The sequence below is a fragment of the Oncorhynchus nerka genome, linkage group LG24 (genome assembly GCF_034236695.1).
Source record: "Oncorhynchus nerka isolate Pitt River linkage group LG24, Oner_Uvic_2.0, whole genome shotgun sequence".
Lineage (NCBI taxonomy): Eukaryota > Metazoa > Chordata > Actinopteri > Salmoniformes > Salmonidae > Oncorhynchus > Oncorhynchus nerka.
In genome coordinates, this window is record NC_088419.1 from 33726445 (window position 1) to 33732501 (window position 6057).

At 41.2% G+C, this 6057-nt stretch overlaps 1 long non-coding RNA gene across 2 annotated transcripts; it reads left to right on the plus strand.

Annotated features, from left to right (window-relative positions):
- Positions 1 to 45: 45 nt before the first annotated feature.
- LOC115107329 (uncharacterized) lies at positions 46 to 4531 on the plus strand. 2 transcript variants are annotated; one of them, XR_010460880.1, is made up of 5 exons: positions 46 to 430; positions 552 to 665; positions 763 to 828; positions 1325 to 1530; positions 2886 to 4531. It is a non-coding gene; the product is annotated as an uncharacterized LOC115107329 (long non-coding RNA). The 2 variants fall into 2 exon arrangements; XR_003860185.2 differs by lacking the exon at positions 763 to 828 and having other exon boundaries at positions 47 to 430.
- Positions 4532 to 6057: the final 1526 nt, after the last annotated feature.

A 6057-nucleotide genomic window follows, 5' to 3' on the forward strand; every position in this document is an offset into this window, starting at 1 on the left:
TTTTGGTACTATGTATGACGGGACTGGAGTTATTTAACGTTACGATTAAGGATTGTAACTTTATAAATATACAAAACCAGTCATCTTGTTGACAGAACTGTGATGCTTTTGTTTCAGACCAGACCTGAAGGATTTGCTGATGGCCCTGAGGTCAAAAGTAGATTTCAACAAAGAGGCACATGTCGGCAATGTTGTCAATGTGGTCAGGGCAATGGTGCTGGAAAGTGCTAAACGGACTTTCAACTGGCTCACATTCGACCCATGCAGGAAGCTAAATGTTATTCTTGTAGACACGTGTGGAAAGGGTGAAGGACCAATGGAGGCTGGTGGGCGGTCCCGTAAATTTGTCAGGCTTCTTATTAAAGCCATTCTGAATCCATTTTTTTTGTTGGACCAGAGGACCAGAAAAGCCTGGCACTTGACTCCATAGGTATGGTCATCATTTATGTTCATTTATACCCTGATGAAGACAGCTAGTCTGTCAAAATGTTGGACATAAATATTTTTGCATCTGAGCTCCTAGCGTGTGCATCTCTCCTTTATTTTTTTAGGGGTGGGACCATGAGCCTTCTCCGATCGACTCTTCTGCCAGTTATCAGAAGAACTGACCCCACCGTGCACACTGGCAGAGGTAGATGATGAGGAGCTGCGTGCAATCTATATGGGTATGTATGACGGTGCCCACTGCTGTTTGAAGTGTTGTACTAAAACATGCTCTTCATTGGCAGCCTCTAACTCTATTGGTGATGCATTGTGTGACAGATGCCAAGCCCAGAAGCGGCACCTTCAGCTTAGCATCAGTTTCATATCAACATGGCCCAAGCAGTGGTGAGGCAGCAATGTTTGCATTCTGTTGATTTTGGATAGCAAGTGGCTGTCCTTGTATTGTAAAATGTCACACTTAACAGTGATTCTGCTTTGTTAACATGCAATATGGTTGAGGTGACTAAGTTCCATTTAGAATCACATTTTGAATATCAAATTCCTAATTGTACTTCTCAATCACAGTTCAAACGGACTAAATGACTCAGTGGTGGATCATAGTGGGGCGGCAGGGTAGCCTAGTGGTTAGAGCGTTGGACTAGTAACCGGAAGGTTGCAAGTTCAAACCCCTGAGCTGACAAGGTACAAATCTGTCGTTCTGCCCCTGAACAGGCAGTTAACCCACTGTTCCTAGGCTGTCATTGAAAATAAGAATTTGTTCTTAACTGACTTGCCTAGTTAAATAAAGGTAAAAAAATAAATAGTGTAATCTCAGGTATTTGTGGAGAATTGCAATTTGTTTGTCATCTATGCTAATGATCACATTTGCTCTTTTAAAAAGGTTTAAAGAGGGTCTAATGACCCTTGGTGTCCTCGATACGTTACAGTCCAGCACCACCGCAATGTTTGTTCGTGGGGCAAACAGACTGACTGTGAAGGACCTCTACAATCCGTTCGTGGTGATGTACTCAGAGGAAGGAAGTAACAGGAGGAACAAAGATGAGTTGGTGGTGGGCTTCTGGAAGGACTGGCTGATCGATGTCGAAGGTGAGTTTACCTAGAAGTAGTAGTAGTAGTAGTAGTAGTAGGTTTAATTGGCAAGTTCGCTGTCAGACATAATTCTACGCCAATTTACAATCATAGATAATAGCAAAATAGTACAATTCTACACTAGCACAAATCTTGTAAAGAGATTCTATGGGAGTTTGGCGACTACGTAAGTATTTTTTTAAACTCCCGCTTTGGGTTGGATGTGCAAATGTGTAGTTCATACATGCATAATCTATGCGCATAATGACTGTTTTACCTCAGTTGGCCACAAAATCCCAAATTTTAAAGGAACTACTTTCTGAAAGATGTGCAGCGCAATTTTCAGTACATTTTCTCATCGTGGGCCAGGCCCCTAGCAATTCAAGTTCCTTCCAATGGGCTTCAGCCCCACGCCATTTGAGTGACAGTTAGTAAGATACACACACACCAGAGCGAGAGCAATGACGTCCTGCACATATCTGCACACATATGGCGTAATACGCCATTTTCGGGGACTAATTTAGGCTCTTGGGCGCTACTTTCAGAACTACAGGCAAAAAAGTATGCAAATCTGACAGAGAATCTCTTAATATAATGTAGTTCAAAATAAGTAATATATACAAAACAACAAAGTTTGGAAAATGCAATAGTCCTTGGGTAGACATTAACCTTACATTCTTGTCATTTAGCAGACACTCTTATCCAGAGTGATTTACAGGAGCAATTAGGTTTAACTGCTTTGCTCAAGGGCACCAATTTGATTTTCCACCTTGTCGGCTCAGGGAATTGAACCGACAACTTTTCTATTACTGGCCCAACGCTCAGCTACCTGTAAGGCTTACGCCCCTGTGGTAAATGGTGTGTGCATTGATTCGTTTAGTGATAGCAGCCTGTCCAGATACCTTGGCTGGTTGGAAGAAGCCAGTCTACAAACTGGGAGCTATGCAGGGACTTCGCTCACAAGGGACATGATTGGGTTTCGAGGGCTTCACAATAGCTGGTGTATGACACGCCTACGATTATTACTCTGGTCCCGTTGAGCAGTCAAGGTTTGAGTGAGGCCAGAGTACCAGGTAGGGATTATGTATAATTAATTAAAACACAAATCTGGCTCACATTATGGTTTGGAGTTGTCACAGCCATGAGGCACGTGATTATAATTGAGATACTGACGACAAGCAGAGTGTTTAAAAAAATAAATGCATCTCAGCACTTGGAAGTGTATGTTTTGTACCTCAAAAACACTTTGTACACAGACTGAATGGTGGCTTTAAAACAGCCGTGTTTAAGACATGTATAGGCATTCATCTAGGTTGTTTAGTTGGCGCATTTAAAAGTAAAAATGTCTTCATTTATAATGTTTTATTTCGTAGGGAGAGATGCATTCATTGAGCCAGAGGAGGGGGGAGAAACTATCCCTCGAACTCTTGAAGATGTACTGGTTTTTGCCACTGGGGCATCAAAGATCCCACCGTTTGGTTTTGATGACAAGCCAACCATTGAGTTCCTACACTAAAGTGCTGCAGGAACAAAAAAGGATCTTCCCAGAGGCCAACACATGTGCGTTAAAATTGTGGCTCCCTGTGCATGCCACTTTTGAGTACTTTATGAAGTGGATGACCTTCAGTATCCAACAGTCACCAACCTTTGGAAAGGCCTGAAAGAGGCACAGACAATCTGGGCAGGAGTTGCTGTGTGTCTTTCAATATCTGGAAATGTTGTTCCAAAAACAGACAGCAGAGGGAGTTATTTGCTTGTATCTACATCTTGTTTTGTTGATGGGAAAACAGCAGAGTGAATAATATGTGAATGCTTGGTCGAATAGAAACATGAAGAAAGATGCACTAAGGAACATAATATACACTGTGTACAAAACAATAGCCACTAACTATGCCACTTTGTTTACATACTCATCTCATATGTATATACTGTACTCGATACCATCTACTGTATGCTGCCCTGTACCATCACTCATTCATATATCCTTATGTACATATTCTTTATCCCCTTACACTGTGTATAAGACAGTAGTTTTGGAATTGTTAGTTAGATTACTTGTTGGTTATTACTGCATTGTCGGAACTAGAAGCACAAGCATTTCGCTACACTCGCATTAACATCTGCTAACCATGTGTATGTGACAAATAAAATTTGATTTGAGTTGCACACCCCTTTCCCCTCAGAACAGCCAAAAACAGCATCATCACGGACAGCAGAAGTCTTCGCATCGAACATTCTGGAATCACGCACCGAGAAGACACTTGAAGATGTCTTGAAGATATGTTGTATCCTGTATTTACACTAACAGATGTGCCACTCTCAATGTCATTGTTATGTCACTAAGATATCCTGGCATTTCCAACCTGTAGTGCGTGATCTTTGAAATCTTAAAAAGAAACAGGATATTAAAAAAAATGAATTTGTTATTCCACAAAGAAATATGGGTTATGTTCAACCCATGATTTTACAATAACGAAGGAGTTCAGTACTGATGTCAGTGTGGTTATGTTGACCCATATACCCACACTGCAGACAAGAATGTTTTTGCTTGGTCATTTGTCTGCTTGGAGGGGAATAGAGATGTCTGCCAAGTGAATGTTGCTAAAGTCAGAAATATTGATGCCGTTTATCTTTATGGAAGGGAGTCGATCAGTTTATCACCAGCCTCCTGTCCCTACACCCTTTACAGAACTGTTATGTAACGGTCTTAAATGGTCTTGTTTAGTCCTTGTTATTGCTAGAAGGGATACATTTGAAGTTTACTGAGATCAAATGGTACAATGTTTATAATGAATGTAAACCACTAAGGAATTTATGCATGTCCACAGAAGTGATATTTCCTTTTGCCGTAGCTCTTTGCCTTAGCTTTTGTTGTTAAGCAGGACCATTTTTAGCTATGTTGTATCTGTAAATATAGTACAGATACAAGTTCTGTTTGAGGAGTTAAAGTTTGCAAAAGTAAAAAAAGTTTGAACAAACATTGAAGTATTATTATAAAAAGGTAACATGTATGCAGTAAGATGTTTCCTTTGGTTTTTGTCAATACCACAAAAAAGGTCACTATTACAGTTGTAATGTTGTAAACATACTGTAATCCAGTCCTTGTATTTGTACAGAAATACTCAAATTGCATGTTTCACTAGGGACATATAAATTGTGCTTGGAAGCCCTGTGAACAACCATTGTAATGCCAGCGTACCCGGAGTATTTCAACTAAAGTATGTCCGACCTCAGTTCTTATAAGCATAAGTAATCAAACATAAGGACGGATGTTACAACAGTGAGGAATGATATTCAATGAACAAATGTGAAGAGAGCTACATTTCTAGAACATAGCTGAGGGAAGCCAATTCTTTGTCAGATTGGTGCCAGAGCTGACACGTCCACTAATCCCGAGCAGGATCAATCTAATCCCAGAGAATGAGTTCACGCCCTTGACAGAGCACTAGAAAACACACCAACCCTCCTGAATTATCACAGTACTGAACAAGGATGCTGTACTGTTATCTTACCACTGTTTCTGCCCCCCCCCCCCCTCTAGTTGTCTTTCTCTTCCCTCAGATTCCCTGTAGAGGGGAGGGGGGGAGGGAGAGAGGCAGCAGCTGGCAAATGTAAACCATTCCCACTGAGGGTAGCTACGTGTTCTACTGAATGCATCATCCTCCACCCAGGTCACCGCTACATTATCCACCGTATTGTGTTTTGGCACTTTACCTTTTCCACTTTGACAATCTATTTTATCTCTTTCTCTCCAACTGATGTCTGCTGAGTTCTCTGGCTCTAAATGGTATTATATATTACCCAGGTGGGCGCTACGCATTGGTGGTGAAAGCGGAGAGTTTATGCTGCATGCGACGTAAAAGCCCTTTGAGCACCTGGTGAAAGACCAGTATGTAAATCCAAAACATTCCGTCAATAATGGATAGGAAGTGTAACTCCAAGATGCACTACAACACCACCACTTGGCCTACCGGTATATTGAGCTAAATTACAGAAAAGCATTTATTTGAATAATTAAGTTTTATTTAGTGGCTATTATTAGACCATGCTTCTTGAATTTGTTTTAATTATTTTTTTTTACAGAAAATTGCTTCTGAAAGGAAACACTGGCTAAACCTTTTACTGGTGAGAGAATTTCAAAATTGTTGATGAAGGCCTGTGTGTGACTGTCAGATGATCTATGGCAGGGGTACTCGAGTACTATTTAAGAAGGTCCGGTCACACAAATTTCCTAGGTTTGCGAAAAGATGTCAATTATCGGCATAGTAACAACCCCCCCCCAACCTCACAATTCATGCGACCCGAAACTTCACACCCCTCGTTGGTGAATAAAACATTTTGCAGTTGTAAAGCTAATTTCCGGTAATCGACACATCCATGTCTTGTGTGTTGATTTGATACCAGGGGTCGAAGCTCTACCGAGTTCAATATTGACCCTGTTCTGGGTCCAGACCACGGTCGGCCAGTTGAGTATGGGGGGGGATTTATGGTAGATCTTATTTAGTTTATTATTTATTTGGAGGCCGCAAAACACTCCGAGGCCCA